Genomic DNA, 25,238 nt, shown 5'->3' with positions numbered 1-25,238 from the left:
GTATGAATTGTGACCTTATATATTTAGTGCTACCATAGCACTTAATTCATGGTAGGTGCTCAGTAAATGTTTGAGAAAGATGAAATATTCTTAAGCATAATTTAATTTATATCTACTCTAAAGCATTCTTTCTTTTTTATGCCTAAGCTGTCTTTAATGTAGGAATGATTTGCAATTTAGAAAGACACTTGCCTGAAATATAAGCTTAATTCTTTTTTTTTTTTTTTTGTCTAAAAATAGGAGAGGATCATTAAATGTCATCTGGGGACTTCCACGCTCCCTGTACCCTGGCACCAAGCAAGATGATCCTTTTCAAAAAATTGCAAATTTAATGAAAACAAATGAGCTGTCGGGTCTGGAAAAGACTTCTGACTTTGGGCTCTTTCATAGGAAGTGAACAAGGCAAATCAGTGATTGTTTCAAGATGAAGTTTTTGGATTTTTGGTTTTCCTTCACTTTCTTTTTGTCTAAATTGCTTTTCTTTTTGGTGCTCACTAGCATCAATACAGGCAGGTTCACACAGGTAAAACTTAGAAGTTTAAACCATCTTTTTTCTTATTTGGGTGTGTTGATAGATTCCTGGTTTTCAGATCCTTTTGCTGCTTATTTTGAATGCATCGGCCATTTACAAAATGTCTGAAAATTCATGTGGAGGAAGTTACATAAGAAGGGAGGCTGGGTACTTGAAATCCAAGAAATTTTTTTCAGACTCAGCATGATGTTATGAAATATTTATAGCCTCACTGTAGTCCTGAACTGATGATCATTTTCTCCAGGAGATTTCTGGGATTTTTTTGTCACAGTCATATATTACCTTCAAACAACTACCTTAATAGTCCTCCAAGGAGATCAACCTTATTCTCCCTAACATGTTTGTAGAGTTGTTTATGGCTGTGTGATCTGTGTTTTTAACATAAATCTGGCCCCTGGAGCACTGTGTTTGAAATTTTCTTGCTGCGATAGATGATTCTCTCAGAAGCTTATATTATTAACTTAATCGTTCCCAGCCCCATTGGGAGCTTCATTTTTTGGGGGGGTTGGGAATGGTTATAAGAAGTGTGGTCCAACCTTAAACCAATTAGGCAATAAATATGTGACCCCTGACCAAACTTACCATTTTTTGCATGCCTCTCAGGGACACTTAAAATTCTTTGAAACACACATGAGACTTGAACATTAGGTATGTCAAGAGCTTTGGGGGCAGAAAGATCAGTTTATTTTTTCCCAGCTGTCCTGATATGGGTAGAAGACTAGGACTAGGAGCAAAGTTCAGAGTGAAGCAAGCTTTGGCTCAATGTAAGAATATGCATTCTAGTGGTCAAGCTGGATGAGACCTAGGACTCTTACTGAGACCTAGTATGCTTTCTTAAGATTAAAGACAACTCTATAATTTTCACCTAGAAGAGATTTAGAGATGGCACTTCAGTCACAAGTGGATCCTAAGGAATTGGGTTGAAAGCTGCTTTTGCACAGCAATTTATACAAGATTGTGACAACATCTTTTGTCCGTATCAATGAATTGAGAAAAAGCGATAGATGTTTGGGGAGAAGTTAAAGGCCAAACCACTTCCGCTGCTGTTGCTGCTCTGGAAAGATAGTGCATTCTCTTATAATGGAAAGTGTTTAACTTCTTGGTACAATTATTGAAGAATTTTTGCTTAGAATAGATTCTATTCTTCTGTTTCCATGAATTGACTTTTTTTTAAAAAGCAACTTGATCTCTGTCGCTTTATGATATAAAATCTAGATGTAATTCTTAGATAATTCTGCTATTCTAAGGAGGAATAGAATGTGGCATTTCACTTTCTGGTAGTTGTAAATATACACAAAAAAAAAAACCCAAAATGATAAGGTAGGTAAGGCAGGACATTTTGGTCCTATTTTATATGAGGAAAAATGGAAGACTGCTAAATAACTTTAATATTTAGCACAGGCAATACTTTTTAAAGGAGGAAGCAAAGTTTAGGTGGCCTAAAGTTTCATATTTAACATACTGGTAGACCCAATTAAGGTGTTGATTCCTTTTTCCATTTTTTTTCACCAGACAACTTTGATACCTATAAACAGGTAATTTTATAGATTTATAGGTAGAGTTCCAGAATTTTAACTACTTAAACAATGCCCAAAGTTCAAGGCAATTTCTATTTCTACTTTGTTTTTTATTTTACTGGTTTATTCATCAGGTTCATACATACACATAGACACACACATATACCCATAAACATCTCCACACACGTACACACTCACCCTCCCATATCAAAACTTTACAGTTACTGTAGGTTGGAAAAGAACTAAAGAATGACCAGCAAGACAGCAGGCAAGCTGACTTTTAGGTGAGGACACCAGGTTTGCTTCTTTTTTTTTAATTGAAGTTTATAGTTGACACAAAATGTCACATTAGTTTCAAGTGTAAAACATAGCAATTCAACAAGTTTATATATTATGACATGCTCACCACAAATGTAGCTACCATCTGTCACCATACAATGCTATTACAGTATCATTAACCATATTCCCTATGCTGTACATTTTATTCCTGGGAATTATTCTTTCTGTAAATGGAAGACAGCATCTACCTCTTCCTTTCACGCATTTTGCCCATCTCCCCACAACCCTCCCCTCTGGCGATCATCAGTTTGTTCTCTGTATTTATGGATCTGTTTCTGCCTTTTGTTTATTCATTTGTTTTGTTTTTTAGATTCCACATATAAGTGAAATCATATGGCATTTGTCTTTCTCTGTCTGACTTTTTCACTTAGCTTAATACCCTCTAAGCCCATCCATATTGTCACAAATGGCAAGATCTCATCCTTTTATGGCTGAATAATACTCCATTGCGTATATATATCGCTCCTTCTTTATTTATCTTCGGACAGTTGGGCTGCTTCCATAATTTGACTTTGGAAATAATGCTGCAATAAACAGAGGGGTGCATATACACTTTTGAATTAGTGTTCTCATGTTCTTTGGGCAAATACCCAGTAGTGAAATTACTGGATCATGTGGTAGATCTATTTCTATTTCTATTTTTTTAAAGATTTTATTTATTTATTCATGAGAGACACACAGAGAGAGAGAGAGAGAGAGAGGCTCAGAGATACAGGCAGAGAGAGAAGCAGAGAGAGAAGCAGGCTCCATGCAGGGAGCCTGAGGTGGGGCTCAATCCTGGGTCTCCAGGATCACGCCCTGGGCTAAAAGGCAGCACTAAACCGCTGAGCCATCTGGGCTGCCCATTTATTTCTATTTTTTTTAAAGAACCTCCATACTATTTTTCAGAATGCCTGCACCAGATTGCGTGCCTGCCAACAGTGCACAAGAGTTCCTCTTTTCTCCTCATCTTTATCAATACTTGTTTCTTGTGTTTTTGATTTTAGCCATTCTGACAGGTGTGAAGTGATATTGCATTGTGGTTTTCATCTGCATTTCCTTGATGATGAGTGATGTTGAGCATCTTTTTATGTGTCTGTTGGCCATCTGGATGCCTTCTTTAGAGAAATGCCTGTTCGTGTCTTCTGTTCACTTTTTAATTGGGTTGTTTCCTTTTAGGGGTGTTGAGTTGTCTGCATTCTTTATATATTTCAGATACTCACCCTTTATTGGATATGTCATTTGCAAATATCTTTTCCCATTTAGTAGGTTGTCTTTTCATTTTGTTGATTGTTTCCTTTGCTGTGCAGAAAGTTTTTATTTTATGTAGTCCCAATAGTTTAGTTTTGCTTTTGTTTTCCTTGCCTCTGGAAACACATGTGGAAAAAGGTTGTTAGAGCCAATGTCAGAGAAATTACTACCTGTGCTCTCTACTATGATTTTTTATGGTTTCAGGTCTCATGTTTAGGTCTTTAATCCATTTTGAGTTTATTTTTGTGTATGCTGTAAGAAAGTGGTTCATCTTCATTCTTTTGCATGTAGCTGTCCAGGTTTCCCAATACCATTTGTTGGAAACTTTTTCCCCATTGTATATTCTTTCCTCCTTTGTCAAAGATTATTAGCCATATAATTGGGGGTTTATTTCTGTGTTTTCTATTCTGTTCTATTGATCTATGTGTCTATTTTTGTGCTAGTACCATACTGTTTTGATTACTACAGCTTTGTAGTATATCTTGAGCTCTGGAAATGCAATACCTCCAGTTTTGTTCTTTTTCAAGATTTTTTTTGTGTATTTGGGGTCTTTTGTGGTTCCATGCATGTTTTAGGATCATTTGTTCTAGTTCTGTGAAAAATGCTCTTGGTATTTTGATAGGGATTGCAATAAGTATATAGATATCTTCAGGTAGGATAGATGTTTTGAAAATATTTGTTCTTCCAATCTATGAGCATACAATATCTTTCCATCTGTTTGTGCTCTCTTCAATTTCTTTCATCAGCATTTTACAGTTTTCAGAGTACAGGTCTTTCATCTCCTTGGTTAGGTTTATCCCTAGATAACTTATTATTTTTGGTGCAATTGTAAATGGGATTGCATTCTTAATTTTTCCTTGTGCTATTTTATTATTAGTGTACAGAAATGCGACAGATTTCTGTATATGATTTTATATCCTGAGAACTTACTAAATTCATTTATCGGTTCTAGTAGCTTTTTGGTGGAGTCTTTAGGATTTTCTATATATAGTATCATGTCATCTGCAAATAAGGAAAGTTTTACTTCTTCCTTACCAATTTGGATGCCTTTTTTTCTTGTCTGATTGCTGTGAATAGGACTTTCAGTAATGTGTTGAAAGAAGTGATGAGAGTGGACCTTGTCTTATTCCTGACCCTAGGAGAAAAGCTCTCAGTTTCTCACCATTGAGAATTATGTGCGTGGTGGGTTTTTCATATATGGCTTTTATTATGTTGAAGTATGTTCCCTCTAAACCTACTTTGCTAAGTAAAACATCATGAATGAATGTTTTACTTTGTCACATGCTTTTTCTGCATCTATGGAAATGATCGCATGGCTCTTATCCTTTCTCTCATCAATGTGATGCATCATGTTGATTGGTTTGTGAAAATTGAAACATCCTTACAGCCCAGGAATAAACCCTCTTGATTTCGTGAATGATTTTTCTTAATGTATTGATAGATTTGGTTTGCTAATTTTTGTTGGGATTTTTGTGTCTATATCCATTAGAGATATTGGCCTATAGTTCTCTTTTTTTTTTTTTTTTTTTGTATTATCTTTACCTAGTTTTAGTATCAGGTTAATATTGGCTTCATAAGTTGAATTTGGAAGCTTTCCTTCCTCTTCTATTTTTTGGAATAGTTTGACAAGAATAAGTATTAACTCTTTAAATGTTTGATAGAATTCATCTGTGAAGCAATCTGGTCCTGTACTTTGTTTGTTGGGAGCTTTCTGATTACTGATTCCATTTCATTGCTGGTAATCAGTCTGCTCAAATTTTCTATTTCTTTTTGCTTCTTTCTGTTTTGGTAGGTTATGTGTTTCTAGGAATTTATCCATTTCTTCTAGGTTGGCAATTTGTTGGCATATAATTTTTCATAATATTCTCTTGTAATTGTGTTTCTGTGGTATTGATTGTTATTTCTCTTCTGACACTTCTAATTGTGTTTGAGTCTTCTCTCTCTCTTTTGCTTCATATGTCTAGCTAAAGGTTTATCAATGTAATTGGTTTTTTCAAAGACTCAGCTCTTGGTTTCATTTATCTGTTCTATCATTTTTTAGTTTCTATTTCATTTATTTTTGCTCTAATGTTTATTATTTCCTTCCTTCTACTGGTTTTCAGTTTTGTTTATTCTCCTTTTTCTAGCTCTTTAGGTGTAAGGTTAGGTTGTTATTTGGCATAGTTCTCGCTTCTGGAGGTAGACCTGTATTGCTCTAAAGTTCCCCCTTAGAACAGCTTTTGCTGCATCCCCATGATTTTGGACCATTGTGTTTTCATTTTTACTTGTCCCCATGTATATTTTTATTTTCTCTGTGATTTCTTGGTTGATCCACTCATTGTTTAGTAGAATGCTATTTAACCTCCATTTGTTTGTGTATTTTCCATATTTTTTATGGTTGGTTTCTAGCGTCATAGCATTGTGGTCAGAAAAGATGCATGGTATGACTTCAATCTTTCTGAATTTGTTGACACTTGCTTTGTGGGCTAACATATAACTTATTCTGAAGAATGTTTCATGTGCAGTTGAAAAAATATATATTCTGCTATTTTAGGATGGAATATTCTAAATATATCCATTACATCTATCTGGTCCAATGTTTCATTGAAAGCCACTGTTTCCTTGTTGATTTTTCAAAAGATTTTATTTGTTTGTTTGTTTGTTTGCTTGCTTGCTTGTTTTTTTTGGGGGGGGGGAGGGCAGAGGGAGAGAAATCAAGCAAGCTCCATGCTGAGTGTGGAGCCTGACATGGGACTCAATCTCACGACTCTGAGATCATGACCTGAGCCTAAATCAAAAGTCCAACACTGGGGGGAAGGAGCAAGATGGCGGAGGAGTAGGGTCCCCAAATCACCTGTCTCCACCAAATTACCTAGAAAACCTTCAAATTATCCTGAAAATCTATGAATTCGGCCTGAGATTTAAAGCGAGACCAGCTGGAATGCTACAGTGAGAAGAGTTCGCGCTTCTATCAAGGTAGGAAGACGGGGAAAAAGAAATAAAGGAACAAAGGCCTCCAAGGGGGAGGGGCCCCGCGAGGAGCCGGGCTGAGGCCGGGGCGAGTGTCCCCAGGACAGGAGAGCCCCGTCCCGGAGGAGCAGGAGCTGCACCGACCTTCCCGGGCGGAAAGGGGCTCGCAGGGAGGTGGAACAGGACCCAGGAGGGCGGGGATGCCCTCGGGCTCCCGGGGACAGTAACAGCAACTGCGCGCTCAGGAGAGTGCGCCGAGCTCCCTAAGGGCTGCAGCGCGCACGGCGGGACCCGGCGGGACCCGGAGCAGCTCGGGGGGCTCGGGGGCGGCTCCGCGGAGGGGGCTGCGCAGCCCCGGGAGCAGCTCGGAGGGGCTCGGGCAGAGGAAGAGGCTCCGTGCGGAGGGGGCTGCGCGGTTCCAGGAGCAGCTCGGGGGGCTCGGGCGGCGGCTCCGCGGAGGGGGCTGCGCGGCCCGGGAGCGCGAATCCACCAGCGCAGGCCCCGGAGCACAGGGCGCCGGGACACAGCCCAGGATCCCGCCTCCCCGGGACAGGCAGAGGCCGGGAGGGCCCAGGACAGCGAGGACGCTCCTGCCCCAGCTGAGCAGATCAGCGGCCCCGCCCCGGAGCCTCCAGGCCCTGCAGACGGAGTTCCTGCCGGAGCTGAATCCAGGTTTCCAGAGCTGCCCCGCCACTGGGGCTGTTCCTCCTGCGGCCTCACGGGGTAAACAACCCCCACTGAGCCCTGCACCAGGCAGGGGCACAGCAGCTCCCCAAGTGCTAACACCTGAAAATCAGCACAACAGGCCCTTCCCCCAGAACACCAGCTAGACGGACAACTTCCAGGAGAAGCCAAGGGACTTAAAGTACACAGAATCAGAAGATACTCCCCGGTGGTTCTTTTTTTGTTTGTTTTGTTTTGTTTTGTTTTGCTTTTTGATTTGTTTCCTTCCCCCACCCCGTTTTTTTCTCCTTTCTTTTTCTTTCTCTTTTTCTTCTTTTTTTTTCCTTTTTTTCTTCCCTTTTTTTTCTCTTTCTCTTTTCTTTCCTTCTTTCTCTCCTCTCTTTTTCTCTTTTTCCCAATACAACTTGCTTTTAGCCACTCTGCACTGAGCAAAATGACTAGAAGGAAAACCTCACCTCAAAAGAAAGAATCAGAAACAGTCCTCTCTCCCACAGAGGTACAAAATCTGGATTACAATTCAATGTCAGAAAGCCAATTCAGAAGCACTATTATACAGCTACTGGTGGCTCTAGAAAAAAGCATAAAGGACTCAAGAGACTTCATGACTGCAGAATTTAGAGCTAATCAGGCAGAAATTAAAAATCAATTGAATGAGATGCAATCCAAACTAGAAGTCCTAACGACGAGGGTTAACGAGGTGGAAGAACGAGTGAGTGACCTAGAAGACAGGTTGATAGCAAAGAGGGAAACTGAGGAAAAAAGAGACAAACAATTAAAAGACCATGAAGATAGATTAAGGGAAATAAACGACAGCCTGAGAAAGAAAAACCTACGTTTAATTGGGGTTCCCGAGGGCGCCGAAAGGGACAGAGGGCCAGAATATGTATTTGAACAAATTCTAGCTGAAAACTTTCCGAATCTGGGAAGGGAAACAGGCATTCAGATCCAGGAAATAGAGAGATCCCCCCCTAAAATCAATAAAAACCGTTCAACACCTCGACATTTAATAGTGAAGCTTGCAAATTCCAAAGATAAAGAGAAGATCCTTAAAGCAGCAAGAGACAAGAAATCCCTGACTTTTATGGGGAGGAGTATTAGGGTAACAGCAGACCTCTCCACAGAGACCTGGCAGGCCAGAAAGGGCTGGCAGGATATATTCAGGGTCCTAAAGGAGAAGAACATGCAACCAAGAATACTTTATCCGGCAAGGCTCTCATTCAACATGGAAGGAGAGATAAAGAGCTTCCAAGACAGGCAGCAACTAAAAGAATATGTGACCTCCAAACCAGCTCTGCAAGAAATTTTAAGGGGGACTCTTAAAATTCCCCTTTAAGAAGAAGTTCAGTGGAACAGTCCACAAAAACAAGGACTGAATAGATATCATGATGACACTAAACTCATATCTCTCAATAGTAACTCTGAATGTGAACGGGCTTAATGACCCCATCAAAAGGCGCAGGGTTTCAGACTGGATAAAAAAGCAGGACCCATCTATTTGCTGTCTACAAGAGACTCATTTTAGACAGAAGGACACCTACAGCCTGAAAATAAAAGGTTGGAGAACCATTTACCATTCAAGTGGTCCTCAAAAGAAAGCAGGGGTAGCCATCCTTATATCAGATAAACTAAAATTTACCCCAAAGACTGTAGTGAGAGATGAAGAGGGACACTATATCATACTTAAAGGATCTATTCAACAAGAGGACTTAACAATCCTCAATATAGGGATCCCTGGGTGGCGCAGCGGTTTGGCGCCTGCCTTTGGCCCAGGGCGCGATCCTGGAGACCCGGGATCGAATCCCACGTCGGGCTCCCGGTGCATGGAGCCGGCTTCTCCCTCTGCCTGTGTCTCTGCCTCTCTCTCTCTCTCTCTGTGACTATCATAAATAAATAAAGAAAAAAAAATTTAAAAAAAAAAAAACAATCCTCAATATATATGCCCCGAATGTGGGAGCTGCCAAATATATAAATCAATTATTAACCAAAGTGAAGAAATACTTAGATAATAATACACTTATACTTGGTGACTTCAATCTAGCTCTTTGTATACTCGATAGGTCTTCTAAGCACAACATCTCCAAAGAAACGAGAGCTTTAAATGATACACTGGACCAGATGGATTTCACAGATATCTACAGAACTTTACATCCAAACTCAACTGAATACACATTCTTCTCAAGCGCACATGGAACTTTCTCCAGAATAGACCACATATTGGGTCACAAATCGGGTCTGAACCGATACCAAAAGATTGGGATCGTCCCCTGCATATTCTCAGACCATAATGCCTTGAAATTAGAACTAAATCACAACAAGAAGTTTGGAAGGACCTCAAACACGTGGAGGTTAAGGACCATCCTGCTAAAAGATAAAAGGGTCAACCAGGAAATTAAGGAAGAATTAAAAAGATTCGTGGAAACTAATGAGAATGAAGATACAACCGTTCAAAATCTTTGGGATGCAGCAAAAGCAGTCCTAAGGGGGAAGTACATCGCAATACAAGCATCCATTCAAAAACTGGAAAGAACTCAAATACAAAAGCTAACCTTACACAGAAAGGAGCTAGAGAAAAAACAGCAAATAGATCCTACACCCAAGAGAAGAAGGGAGTTAATAAAGATTCGAGCAGAACTCAACGAAATCGAGACCAGAAGAACTGTGGAACAGATCAACAGAACCAGGAGTTGGTTCTTTGAAAGAATTAATAAGATAGATAAACCATTAGCCAGCCTTATTAAAAAGAAGAGAGAGAAGACTCAAATTAATAAAATCATGAATGAGAAAGGAGAGATCACTACCAACACCAAGGAAATACAAACGATTTTAAAAACATATTATGAACAGCTATACGCCAATAAATTAGGCAATCTAGAAGAAATGGACTCATTCCTGGAAAGCCACAAACTACCAAAACTGGAACAGGAAGAAATAGAAAACCTGAACAGGCCAATAACCAGGGAGGAAATTGAAGCAGTCATCAAAAACCTCCCAAGACACAAGAGTCCAAGGCCAGATGGCTTCCCAGGGGAATTTTATCAAACGTTTAAAGAAGAAATCATACCTATTCTCCTAAAGCTGTTTGGAAAGATAGAAAGAGATGGAGTACTTCCAAATTCGTTCTATGAGGCCAGCATCACCTTAATTCCAAAACCAGACAAAGACCCCACCAAAAAGGAGAATTACAGACCAATATCCCTGATGAACATGGATGCAAAAATTCTCAACAAAATACTGGCCAATAGGATCCAACAGTACATTAAAAAAATTATTCACCATGACCAAGTAGGATTTATCCCTGGGACACAAGGCTGGTTCAACACCCGTAAAACAATCAATGTGATTCATCATATCAGCAAGAGAAAAACCAAGAACCATATGATCCTCTCATTGGATGCAGAGAAAGCATTTGACAAAATACAGCATCCATTCCTGATCAAAACTCTTCAGAGTGTAGGGATAAAGGGAACATTCCTCGACATCTTAAAAGCCATCTATGAAAAGCCCACAGCAAATATCATTCTCAATGGGGAAGCACTGGGAGCCTTTCCCCTAAGATCAGGAACAAGACAGGGATGTCCACTCTCACCATTGCTGTTCAACATAGTACTGGAAGTCCTAGCCTCAGCAATCAGACAACAAAAAGACATTAAAGGCATTCAAATTGGCAAAGAAGAAGTCAAACTCTCCCTCTTCGCCGATTACATGATACTCTACATAGAAAACCCAAAAGTCTCCACCCCAAAATTGCTAGAACTCATACAGCAATTCGGTAGCGTGGCAGGATACAAAATCAATGCCCAGAAGTCAGTGGCATTTCTATACACTAACAATGAGACTGAAGAAAGAGAAATTAAGGAGTCAATCCCATTTACAATTGCACCCAAAAGCATAAGATACCTAGGAATAAACCTAACCAAAGAGGTAAAGGATCTATACCCTCAAAACTATAGAACACTTCTGAAAGAAATTGAGGAAGACACAAAGAGATGGAAAAATATTCCATGCTCATGGATTGGCAGAATTAATATTGTGAAAATGTCAATGTTACCCAGGGCAATATACACGTTTAATGCAATCCCTATCAAAATACCATGGACTTTCTTCAGAGAGTTAGAACAAATTATTTTAAGATTTGTGTGGAATCAGAAAAGACCCTGAATAGCCAGGGGAATTTTAAAAAAGAAACCATATCTGGGGGCATCACAATGCCAGATTTCAGGTTGTACTACAAAGCTGTGGTCATCAAGACAGTGTGGTACTGGCACAAAAAAAGACACATAGATCAGTGGAACAGAATAGAGAATCCAGAAGTGGACCCTGAACTTTATGGGCAACTAATATTCGATAAAGGAGGAAAGACTATCCATTGGAAGAAAGACAGTCTCTTCAATAAATGGTGCTGGGAAAATTGGACATCCACATGCAGAAGAATGAAACTAGACCACTCTCTTGCACCATACACAAAGATAAACTCAAAATGGATGAAAGATCTCAATGTGAGACAAGATTCCATCAAAATCCTAGAGAAGAACACAGGCAACACCCTTTTTGAACTCGGCCATAGTAACTTCTTGCAAGATACATCCACGAAGGCAAAAGAAACAAAAGCAAAAATGAACTATTGGGACTTCATCAAGATAAGAAGCTTCTGCACAGCAAAGGATACAGTCAACAAAACTCAAAGACAACCTACAGAATGGGAGAAGATATTTGCAAATGACATATCAGATAAAGGGCTAGTTTCCAAGATCTATAAAGAACTTATTAAACTCAACACCAAAAAAACAAACAATCCAATCATAAAATGAGCAAAAGACATGAACAGAAATCTCACAGAGGAAGACCTAGACATGGCCAACACGCACATGAGAAAATGCTCTGCATCACTTGCCATCAGGGAAATACAAATCAAAACCACAATGAGATACCACCTCACACCGGTGAGAATGGGGAAAATTAACAAGGCAGGAAACAACAAATGTTGGAGAGGATGTGGAGAAAAGGGAACCCTCATACACTGTTGGTGGGAATGTGAACTGGTGCAGCCACTCTGGAAAACTGTGTGGAGGTTCCTCAAAGAGTTAAAAATATACCTGCCCTACGACCCAGCAATTGCACTGTTGGGGATTTACCCCAAAGATATAAATGCAATGAAACGCCGGGACACCTGCACCCCGATGTTTATAGCAGCAATGGCCACGATAGCCAAACTGTGGAAGGAGCCTCGGTGTCCAACGAAAGATGAATGGCTAAAGAAGATGTGGTTTATGTATACAATGGAATATTACTCAGCTATTAGAAATGACAAATACCCACCATTTGCTTCAACGTGGATGGAACTGGAGGGTATTATGCTGAGTGAAGTAAGCCAGTCGGAGAAGGACAAACATTATATGTTCTCATTCATTTGGGGAATATAAATAATAGTGAAAGGGAATATAAGGGAATGGAGAAGAAATATGTGGGAAATATCAGAAAGGGGGACAGAACGTAAAGACTGCTAACTCTGGGAAGCGAACTAGGGGTGGTAGAAGGGGAGGAGGGCGGGGGGTGGGAGTGAATGGGTGACGGGCACTGGGGGTTATTCTGTATGTTAGTAAATTGAACACCAATAAAAAATAAATTAAAAATAAATACAAATAAATACAAATAAATAAAAAAACAAAACAAAAGTCCAACACTTAACGGAATGAACAATCCAGGCATCCCTCCTGGTTGATTTTCTATTTGGATGATGTATTCATTGATGTAAATGAGTATTAAGGTACCCTAATATTATTCCATTACTACTTATTACTTCCTTTATGTTTGTTATTAGCTGCTTTATGTATTTGGGTGCTCCTGTGATGGGCGCACAAATATTTACAATTGTTATATGTTCTTGTTGTATATTCCCTTTATGATTATATAATGTCCTTCTTTGCCTCTTCTTAGTCTTTGTTTTAAAGTTTATTTTGTTCTATGTGAGTATTGATACCCTGGTTTTCTTTTTACTTCTATTTGCGTAAATGCTTTTCCCTCCTTTCACTTTCAATCTGCAGGTGTCTTTAGGTCTGAAATGAGTCTCTTACAGGCAGCATATAGATGGACCTTGCTTATTTATTTCTTCTGTCACCTTATATTTTTTTGTTGGAGTGTTTAGTCCATTTATATTCGAAGTAATTATTGATAGGTTTGTACTTCTTGCCATTTTGTTCCTTGTTTTATGGTTGTTTTTGTAGTTCTTCTCCATTCCTTTTTTCTCTTTCTCTGTTTCATGATTTGCTAGCTTTCTTTAATGGTATAAACTTCCTCATAATCTTTTGCCTATCTATTACTGGTTTTTAATTTGTGTTTACCATTAGGTTTATATATAACATCTTATGCTTATAGCAGTCTATATTAAGTTCATGGTCACTTAAGTTTTAACCCATCTTAAAGCATGTTTTATTCATATCAACCACCCACCATGTTTTACATATATGGTGTCATACTTTACACCCTTTTATTTTGTGAATTCATTGCCTGATTTGTATAGATATACTTAATTTTACTCCTTTTATGCTTTCTACTTTTCTGACTCCTGCTTATGGTCTTTCCTTTCCACTGGCAGAGTCCCCTTTAACATTTCTTACAAGGTAGGTTAGTGGTGATGAATTCCTTTACTTTTGTTTGTCTGGGAAACTCTTTGTCTCTCCTATTTTGAATGATAACCTTCCTAGATAGGGTATTCTTGGTTGCAGAGGTTTTTTTTTTTTCTTTCAGCACTTTGACTATATCATGTCACTCCCTTCTGGCCTATGAAGTCTCTGTTAAAAAAAATCAGCTGATAGCCTTACAGGGTTTCCCTTGTATGTCACTGTTTTCTTTTCTCTTTTTGCTTTTAAATTTCTCTCTTTATCAGTACCTTTTGCCATTTTAATTACTTTGTGACTTGGTATGGATCTCCTTGGGTTGATTTTGTTGGAGACTCTCTGTGCTTCCTGAATCTAAATTTCTGCTTCCTGTTCCAGATTTGGAAAGTTTTCAACTATTATTTTTTCAAATAAATTTTCTGCCCCTCTTTCTCTCTTCTCCTTCTAGGATCTCTATAATGCAAATGTTATTATGATTGATGGCGTCATTGAGCTCCCTAAGTTTATTTTCATATTTTATTTTTTTTCTGTTCAACTTGATTGTTTTCCATTACTCAGTCCTCCAGATCACTGATCCATTCTTCTGCTTCCTCTAGTATACATTTTATTCCCTCTAGTGTATTTTTCATATCAGTCATTGAGTTCTTCATCTCTGATTGGTTTCTTATGTTTTCTGTATCTTTGTTGATGGTCTCATTGAGATCCTCCCTTCTTCTCAAGTCCAGAGAAGACTTACGATCATTACTTAAAATTCTTTATTAGGCATATTACTTATCTCCATTTTATTTAGATCTCTTGCTGTGATTTTGTCCTGTTCTTTCATTTGGGACGTATTCCTGTCTCCTCATGTTGTCTAAATCATCTCTGTGTCTGTTTCTATATGTTAGTAACATCAGTTATGTGGCCTGCTCTTGAAATAGTGGCTTTAAGAAGAGGTCCTGTAGTGCTCTGCAGTGCAGTGTTCTTGCTCACTGGAACCTGACACTTTAGCGGTGTCTCCTAAGCATGTTGCATGTTCCCTCCTATTGTGGCTGAGCCATATTTGCCTTCAGTCCAATATTCTTCAGTGGCTCTCTTTGCCTGTTTGTGGGCATAGTTTGGGCCCGGTGTTGTTAGTGGGCCTGTCTGCAATCACCTAAGGCTTGAACTAAGTCAGACCAGGCTTTTGCCAGAGTTGCAGTCACATCAAACTGCAGGGTGCTCTCCTTGTGCTGCCCCTTGAGAAACCTTCATTAGTGGGTGGGGCCTTCAGTCAGACTGGTGTGTGTGGTTGTCCTGTCTCCTTCCCAGGGCAAGAGTCACTTTGGAGTGCTGCTGACCCCTGTCGGGACTCCTTACACACTACTAGGTTTGTGCACCACTTTAGGTGGGCTCCAGTCAAGGGCATATTGAAGGGGGCAGGTCCACACGAGAGCCCGGTGCCAGCAGGTTCTATGCTGGACCACTGCAGAAAGGGAGCTGCAACCACCCAGGAAATCTGCCGAGCCTGGCCAGGCTGGATGGAGCAGATCCACAGAAGCATGCAGGCAGTGTGCACCATTAGCAAGGTAAGTGAGGTGTTTGGTCCTGCACTGATTCTTGCAGGTATCTCTGCATCTAGGATGGGGGACAAGGGAGGCAAATGGCACCCACTAGTTCTTTTGTTCCTGAAGAAGTCTCCCAAAGTTCCCTGACCCTCCAGCACATATTCTGATATTGCTAAATAACTATCCTTCCTGTTTCCCTCAAGAATTTTTCAAACTATTACTTCTAAGCTGTATCTTAGTGGAACTGTTTGTTGTGCTGTCCCATTAAGGGCAGAGACTCCATTTCTTTTCACCCTTCTGGCCCTCTCAGAGCCAAGCCCATTGGTTTTTAAAGTTCCAGGTGTTAAGTCCAACTGATTGTCAAAAATTCACAAAACCAGTCCCTTCAGGCCTTCAAAGCCAAATCTTATAAGGATTCATCTTCCCATTGCCTCCTGTGCCTAAAATGCCTGGTGCAGGTTCTCTCCTCTCTTCTCTCCATAGCTGTGTCTCTCCCTCCTGTAGACTCTCCCATGGGTCGGTTTAGCTTCCAACCATGTCTCTGCCCTTTCTACCCTCTACATTTAGCTGTGGAGAGCCTGTTCCACTAGTCTTCAGGTCGTTTTCTGGGTTATTTACACTGAAGTGTGTGTTATCTAGGTCTATCAGTGGGATGAGGTGAGCCCAGAATCCTCTTACTCTGTCATCTTCCCCAGAAGTCCCAGATGCACTTCTTAAAGAAGTGTGGAGATTGGGGTTCAGATTCCACCCTATCAGAGAAGGCAATCAACTATACAGATTGTGCCATCTCTGCCAATTCCCACAAGTCAAATATATAGACTATAAAATACCACAAGAATGTTAAAAATTGTTATTGAAAAAAAATGTCGAAAACATATAAAAGTAGGGAGAAGAATATAATTAAAACCAAATACTCATCATCCAGTTTCAACTATTACTAATTGTCAGCCAATTTTGTTTTATCTCCTATATTAGTTTTCTATTGCTGCATAGCAAATTATCAACATTTTTAGAGGCTTAAAGCAACATTCATTTATTATATCACAGAAAGTCAAAAGTCTAGAAATAGTGTAACTGGTTTCTCTGCTCATGGTCTCACCAAGCTGCAAAGTATTGCCTGGAGTTACAATCTCATGTGGGGTCTGGGACCCTCTGCCAAGCTTATGTGATTGCTGGCACATTTCAATTCCTTGTGGTTATAGGACTGAAGTCCCTGTTTTCTTGGTGGCTATCAGCCAAGGAGCTTCTCTCATCTCCTAGAGAGCATTCTCTAATCTCTGGCACGTGGCCCTCTGCATAGGCAGTTACAACATTGTTGTTCACTTCTTCAAGGACAGCAGGAAATCATCTGCTGTTACTCTTCATCTCTTTTCATGGCTATCCTCATTAGGTCAGACCCAAGTAGGAAAATCTTCTATTTTATTAATTCACAGTCAGCCTATTGTATCTTTTTTTAAATAATAAATTTATTTTTTATTGGTGTTCAATTTGCCAACATACAGAATAACACCCAGTGCTCATCCCATCAAGTGCCCCACTCAGTGCCTGTCACCCATTCACCCCCACCCCCCACCCTCCTCCCCTTCCACCACCCCTAGTTCGTTTCCCAGAGTTAGGAGTCTTCATGTTCTGTCTCCCTTTCTGATATTTCCTACCCATTTCTTCTCCCTTCCCTTCTATTCCCTTTCACTATTATTGCATCTTAATTAAATGTGGAAAAGGTCTTATACCATATAACATAACATAATCATGAGAGCAGTATCTTATCATATTCACAATTTCACTCAAGGGGAAGAGTTTATAGTGCATGTCTTCAGGGGTGGCATTCATGGGGCCATCTGAGAATTATGACCACCCTAATCACCCAAATTATTTTGAAGCAAACATCTGAAAGAGTATCAATTAATATTTGTGTGTATCTCTAAAATGTAAACACTGATTTTTAAACAACCACTATGCCATTATCAAACTTAAAATAATCCATTAATATCACCTGATATACAATAAATGTTCAAATTTTTCCTATTTTTATTATTTTTAAAGTTTGATCACATCAGGATCTTAATGAGATTCAAGTATTGAAGTTGGGAGCTATGTCTCTTAAATTTCTTTAAATATATATAATCTCTTCCTCCATCCTTTTTTTCCCTTTGTAATGTACTTCTTGAAGAAACAGGGCCATTTTTCATATAAATTTCTTAGAATGGATTTTTGTTTTTACTATTAAACTTTTTATTTTAAGATAATTGTAGATTCATATGAAATTGTAAGAAATAATGCAGAGAGATCACATTTACATTTACCTAGTTTCTCCAACTATATCAACTTGAAAAACTTTATCATAATGTATAGTGAAAATACATAATATTCCCATCATCACAAGAATTCTTCATGTGCCTTTCAAAAGCCACAATAGCCAAACTGTAGGAGCCATGATGTCCTTTGACAGATGAATGGATAAAGTGGGAATGCAAACTGGTGCAGCCACTCTGGAAAACAGTGTGGAGGTTCCTCAAGAAGTTAAAAATAAAGCTACCCTATGACCCAGCAATTGCACTACTGGGTATTTACCCCAAAGATACAGATGTAGTGAAACCAAGAGGGCACCTGCACCTTGATGTTTATAGCAGCAATGTCCACAAAAGCCAAACTGTGGAAGGAGCTGAGATGTTCTTCGGCAGATGAATGGATAAAGAAGATGTGGTACATATATAAAATGGAATATTACTCAGCCATCAGAAAGGATGAATACCTACCATTTACATCGACCTGGATGGAACTTCAGGGTATTATGCTGAGTTAAATAAGTCAATCAGAGAAAGACAATTATCATACGGTTTCACTTATACGTGAAAAGTGAGTAATAGTGAAAGGGACCATACGGGAGGGGGGGAAACTGAGTGAGGAAAAATTAGAAAGGAGAACAAGCCATGAAGACCCTGGACTCTGGGAAACAAAGAAAGGGTTTCAGAAGGGGAGGTGGGTGGGAAGGGATAGGGTAACTGGGTGATGGGCATTAAGGAGGGCACATGATGAGATGAGCACTGGATGTTATACTATATGTCGACAAATTTAATTTAAATAAATAAATAAGCTATATCTACTTCCCACCTATCCCAACCCTCCTTAATCTCTATTAACCAATAATCTGATCTCCATTTTTATACATTTGCCATTTTAAGAATGATATATACATGGAATCATACAGTATGTAACATTTGAAATTGGCTGTTTCACTCAGCAAAATTCTCTGTTTATCAATAGTTCATTCTTTTTTATTGTTTAGTATTGCTTCATGGTATGTATATACCACAGTTTGCTTAATCAATCTAGGATATCTATATTGTTTCCTGTTTAGGGATTTTATCAATAAAGCTACTAAAACTTGCATGTACAGTTTTCCATGACTATCAGTTTTTATTTCTCTGAGATAAATGCACAAAAGCACAATTTCTAGGTCATGTGGCAAGTGAATGTTTGGATTTTTTTAATTGAAGAAGCTGTTGACTGTTTACTAGACTAGCTGACTAGTTATACCATTTTACATTCCCATAAACAATTCATACATAACTGATAAGTATGCAATGATGTCTTAGTATGGCTTTAAATTGTATTTCTCTAGTAGCTAGCACATCTTTTCAGGTACTTTTTGGCCATCTGTGTATACATGGTAAAATGTTTTTCATGTTGTTTACCCACTTTCTAATTGGATGTTTGTTTTTTGCTGTTAAATTTTGAATTGTTTATTTATTTTAGGTGAGTTCCTTATCAGATGTGTGGTTTGCAAATATTTTCTCCCAGTATAAAGTTTGTCTTTTCATCTTCTTAACAAGGCCATTCACAGAGCAAAAGTCTTAATTTTCATGAGATCCAATTTATGAATTCCTTTTATGCATCATTCTTCTGGTGTCAAGGCTAGAACTCTTTGCCAAGTCCTAGAGCCCAAAAGTCTTCTATTTCTTTTCTAATACTTTTATAGTTTTTCATCTTACATTTATGTTCATGATCTGTTTTGAGTTGATTTTTGTATAAGTTGTGATGTTTAAGTTAAGATTCCCTTTTTTGCCCATGGACTTCAGTACTATTTGTTGAAAAGGCTCTTGATCCTCTATTAAATTGCTTTTGCACCATTGTCAAAAATCACCTTGGCATTCCTATGTGGGTCTATTTTTGAGTAGTATACTCTATTCCATTGATCTATGTGTCTATCCCTCCAACAATATTATGCAATGTTTATTACTGTAGCTATAAAATAATTCCTGAAAATGAGGTTGACTGATTCCTACCAATTTATTTTTTCCAAAATTGCTAAAGTTATTCTACTTCCTTTGCCCTTCCATATACATTTTATAATAATCTTGTCTATCTATAAAAAAATCTTGCTGAGACTTTTATCATAATTATATTAAACATGCATATCAATCTGGGGGACGATTGGCATCTTGGCTATGTTGAGTCTTTTGATCAATAAATATGGCATGTTATGTAGATCTTTGAGATTAACTCAGCTTTTTGAATCTGTAGGACTATGTCTTTTACCAAATTTGGAAAGTTTTTAGTCATTACTTCTTAGAGTATTTTTCTTCAGCCCCTTCTTTCTCCTCTTATTCTGACACTCCAGTGACATGGATTTAGATCCTTTGTTATACTTCCACAAGTCACTTAGTCTTTATTTTTTTCAGTCTATTTTTCCTTTGCTGTTCAGATAGGCTTCTATTCATATCCAAAGGTTGAAGGTTACCTCAGATCCTCTCCACTAGGTGGGGTAAAATTCCAGGCCCTCAAGAGGTCTCCACAATCACTGCTGATGCCCAGTGGTGATGACAGTCCTCTGCCTCCATTTGGTCTTCTCTGGCAAGGGAGTTGGAGTGCCTCATTACAGCCCCGTGAAGGTGGAAATCTGTTTCCTCTCAGCCTTGACTGATGTGTGCGGGGATGGAGTTGCAATTATTTCTGTGATACTGGGCTGGAGTACAGCAGTTATTGTCTAAAAGGTTTTTGTCTTGCTGGGCTGTCCCTTTCCTGGTCCTTTGGCTAGAAGGAGAAGGCTTTTGCTGGAACTTTTTTTGTCTGCATCCATTGGCATTTCCTGATTGCTGGCTTCTTCAGCTTCAAGTTTGGAATATATGATGCAAGACAAAAAGAAACTCAGGGAATGCACCACTTTGCCATTCCTCAGATCCCTAGGACCCTAGCCAGTCTGGCTTCTTCTTTCCAACTTTCAGTGTATTTTTATATTTGCTTTAAATATAAGACCTAGGATTTTTAGTTGCTCGTAGCAGGAGTACTAGGTAAAATACTTTTACTCCATCTTCTCAAAAACAAAAGTCTCCAGACTGGATTTTGATGATTATATCTACAAGTTCAGTCTATTTTCACTCTGCTTTGCAGATCAGTAAATTCTACTGATCTCTTCAAGTTCACTGATTCGATCCTGTCATCTCCTCTCTACTACTGAGCCCATCCAGCAAGATTTTTATATCAGCTATTATATTTTCAGTTCTGTTTTTCCTATCTGCTTCTTTTTTTCATAACTTCTATTTCTTCCCTGAAATCTTCTATTTCTATTTTGTTTACAGGGAATTTGTAGTTGCCTGTTGAACCAGTTTCATGAAGGCTTCTTTAAAATCCTTGTCATATTCCAGCATTTTTTTCACCTTAGTGTTGGCATCTCCCATTTTTTTTCTCACTCAAATTGTGATTTTCTTGGCCCTTGGTATGAAAGGCTCTTTCAATTGTATCCTATACATTGTGGACCTTATATTATGAACTCCAGATCCTATTACTTTTTCTTTTTAGAAAGCAATTCCTCTGTTGAGATGTACAGCAAGGGACTGTGGGTGTCCATGTTCAGCTTCCCTCTAGTCCCTATCAATATCTTCCCAGCAAAAGTAGGATGCTCACCACACAGCCTTATTCCAGACAGTAGAAGTTCAGTTCCTTCTCACTGAACCTGACACCTTCCTGGATAATGTGAAAAAGTAACTAACACTTCACACTGGTGTTAGCTTATTTTTTTTCCAAAATTGTTTTAGTTATTCTATTTCCTGTTTTGTTGCTGTAGGATAAGTAGGTTCTCAGCTCACCACTGGCCCCAATGATACAAGGAAAGTGGAAGGGAGAAGACAAGTAGAGTGCCAAATAGCCCTGGTTCTGACTGCCTAGTTCAACATCATGCAGGAGAGAAGAGATTCAGTAGTGCCTGTATCCTGTTCATGTTACCTTTGAAGGGGAATCAGAGCACCTCCTATTCTGGGTGGGAGGCGGAAGATGAAAGGTGAGAGATGCCAGGTGGGAGATGGAAGATCAGCTCTCTATCTGTTCCTTGTAGGAGAATTGGAATAATGCCTGCTTTTGGCAGGCAGGCAATGTGAAAGCTAACTCCCTGCCAATCCCTGCCAACACTATCCTGACAGGGGAGTCATAGCACTACCATTTTCAATCTGGCTGGAAATGGAAGATCAGTTCCCAGCTCCAGAGATTGTCTTCATGACCCAAAATTAGGCAAAGAAGTCTTAAACATGACACCAAAAGCGTGACATAAAAGAAAAAAATGCTAAATTGGCATCTCAAAATTAAAACTTTTACTCTGAGGAACTCTCTTGTTAGGACAATAAAAATCAAGCTATTGCCTAGAAAAAATATTTTCAAATTAATATCTAATAAAGGACATATCAAGAATATATGGACGCTTCAAAACTCAGAAATTAGAAAACAACCCAATATTAAAAATGGGCAAAAATCATCAATTGACATTTCATTAAATTGGACATATGGATGGCAAATGAATAAATGAAAAATTGTTAAACATCATTAGCCACTTGAGAAATGCAAATTAAAACCATAATTTTATACCATGATACACATTTGAAAATAACTAAAATTTTTAAATATATATATATATATATGTACATTACTGAGTGCCATAGTACTATCAGGTCTGAAGAATAACAAACTCTCATACATTACTGGTAGAAATGTAGAATGGTACAGCCATTGTGGAAAATGATTTGGTAATTTCTTATAAACTCACATTTACCATATGATTCAGAAATCCCATTCTTGGGAGAAATAAAAACTTATGGTCAAACAAAACCTGTAAACAAATGTTTATAACAGCTCTATTCATGTTTTCCAAAGCCTGAAAACAACCCAAATATATCCTTCTACAGGTGAATGGATAAATAAACTATGGTGCATCCACTTAAGGGAATACTATTCAGCAATAAAGAGTGAACCACTGATACACAAAACCAATTGAATGCTTCTCAAAAACATTTTGCTGAGTGAGAAAAGCCAGCCTCAACAAATTACATACTTTATTATTCCACTGTTTTTAGAAAATATGAATCCATATTTTTAAAAAGGAAATATAAAAATATTAGAAGTTTATTCCAGTGAAAAAAAATAGTAATGTGCATATATTTTACAACTGAGTATCTATAGAAACACCTTTAAACCAAAATCATTTGGTAGAACTCAGGGATTGATGAGCTTCAGAAAGAGGGCCATGGGCCAAAATATAAAAAAGAAAAATGCTCACAGGAGCAAAGAGAATATGTGGTTCTTCTAAAATAGAAAAGAAAAGAATAAAGAACAAATAATACAGTGGTGAGAACATTTCTGAGGCACACAAATAATATATCAATGTGAAAGAAAACATTAGTAATTTTATTAGGACAATGTGTAAATGAAATTTTTAAAATGGAAGAATGGTAAATGCAAAAAATAAGTATATGAGATATAACTAACAACCAAGCAAATAACCTCTACAATAGAGAAATATTAACAAAACCATGAATCATAGTTCTTTTTACACTGAATTTACTTTGTGAAAGCTAGTCATGTGTTAGCTTAAGTAACTGTGTTGAATAATAGTCTGAATGAAAATGGTGATTATTCTTATGTAAATCTTATGAAAATCAAGTGATATTTCAATAAAAATACATTTTCAGGCATGACTTGGACTTAATGGTAGTTATGACTGAAGAATATATTTTCAAATAACATTATTATAATCATTGACAAGGTACATATAAACAACATTCATAATAATTAATATGATTATTGCAATTCCTACATTCCTACTTGCAGTCCTTCATATCAATATTGAACCCAATCATGTCATGGAGAATATGGCTTATTATATATAAATATAATTTTCCTTTTTAAAATATAAGTTAATACTTTTCCTGGAGAGAAGGCCTAAAAAAAACAAGACAGATTATTACCTGTGTATTGTTATACTTGAAAGTGTGGGGGAAATTGGATGACTCACATTGTGTACCCACTGGACATCAGAGTTTTTTTCTTTCTAGTTATGCAAGTGGTAAGTATACCAGAGACAGAATAGAATCCAGCATGAGTATGGTCAATATTGCAAGCAAAAAACAAAAACAAAAACAAATATGTACAGAATATGTGTTTATTTCTAGTAGTCTATATCACATCTTTAAAGATTTATATTTTATAATTATGAATGTTATTTATATTTTATAATTTTACATGTTCAGAAGTGTTGGAAAATATTGAAGCCATCAATAAGAAAATAAATATATTACTTATAATTTCAATAGCAAGAGGAAAACATTGTTGCTGGTTGCTTTGTGTTCTCCCCATTGTAAGTATGTCTATATGAATAGTCCTTCAATCTTGGCTTTAATTTAAGTAAGTTTGAATTATTAGGCTATTCATCATGCCAGATTTTTTAGGTTTTAAGTTAGTATTATAAGACTTCTCTTTCTGCCTAAGATTGAATAACAGAGACCAAATTGATATTATCTGAAATAGCTAAAAAATGACAACACAGATGAAACAATGATTTTCAATTTATTGGATATTGGGCAACAAAGGAGCATGATCTCAGAGATGAAAATAAATGAAGTGAGGCTGACAATTGCTGCAGCTTACTGTCTGGAGAGAGACTGCAGGACACAGTACAAAGAGGGGGAGGCTGGCAGTCACCTTGAGTTGATGAGATGGAGCTGAGAGTCCAAGGAGCCCAGAGAGTCCAGAATTTGAAGGACAGGATACCAGAGAAGAGAGAGCTGCACAGAGAGAAAACTCCAGAGCTCACACAGGGCTAGGAATTGTTCTTGTTCCCACCAGAATGGTAAAATGAATAATTCATGGAGCATTGATCAGAATATTTAAAGGGTTTTGCCTTAGAAATGAGACAATATTGGCAATAGTAGCTATAGGGTAAACACTATTCTGATCTTTCCTAGCTAAGTTTAAAAACTAGACCTGTGTTGGGGGTTGAATTGTGTCCCTTAAAAGGAGTTATCTGTGACTGTGACCTTATTGGAAATAAAGTCTTCACAGGTGTAATTAATTGAGTCAAAATCAGGTCATATGGAAGTGAGGTGGACACTAGTCCCATATGACTGGTGTCCTTCCAAAAGGAGAAGACAGAGACACAAAGGGAGAATACCATGTGAAGACGGAAGCAGGAACTGGAGTGATGCATTCACAAGCCAAGGAACAATAGACAAATTGTTCCAAGGATTGCTGGCTGTCACCAGGAAATAGGAGAGAGACTCAGAACAGATTCACTCTCAGAACCCTTAGAAGGAACCCAACCTACTGGCACCTTAATTTCAGACTTCTAGCCTCCAGAACTTTAGGACAATAAATTCCTGTTGTTTTAAGCCACCTAGTCTATGGTACTTTGTTGTGGCAACCCTTAGGAAACAAATACAACCCAAAGGATCATGCTATTTCCAAGTAATTTGTGTTTCAGAACAAATCTCAAGGATAATTATTTATAGAAATACGAAAATACCCAGCACACATGTAAGGTAAGATTCACGTGGTGTAGCATCCAATCAAAATTAGCAGGCATGCA

Source organism: Canis lupus, chromosome X (genome assembly GCF_011100685.1).
Source record: "Canis lupus familiaris isolate Mischka breed German Shepherd chromosome X, alternate assembly UU_Cfam_GSD_1.0, whole genome shotgun sequence".
Taxonomy (NCBI): domain Eukaryota; kingdom Metazoa; phylum Chordata; class Mammalia; order Carnivora; family Canidae; genus Canis; species Canis lupus.
The sequence above is the reverse complement of the archived record's forward strand: the minus strand, read 5'-3'. Positions refer to the sequence as shown.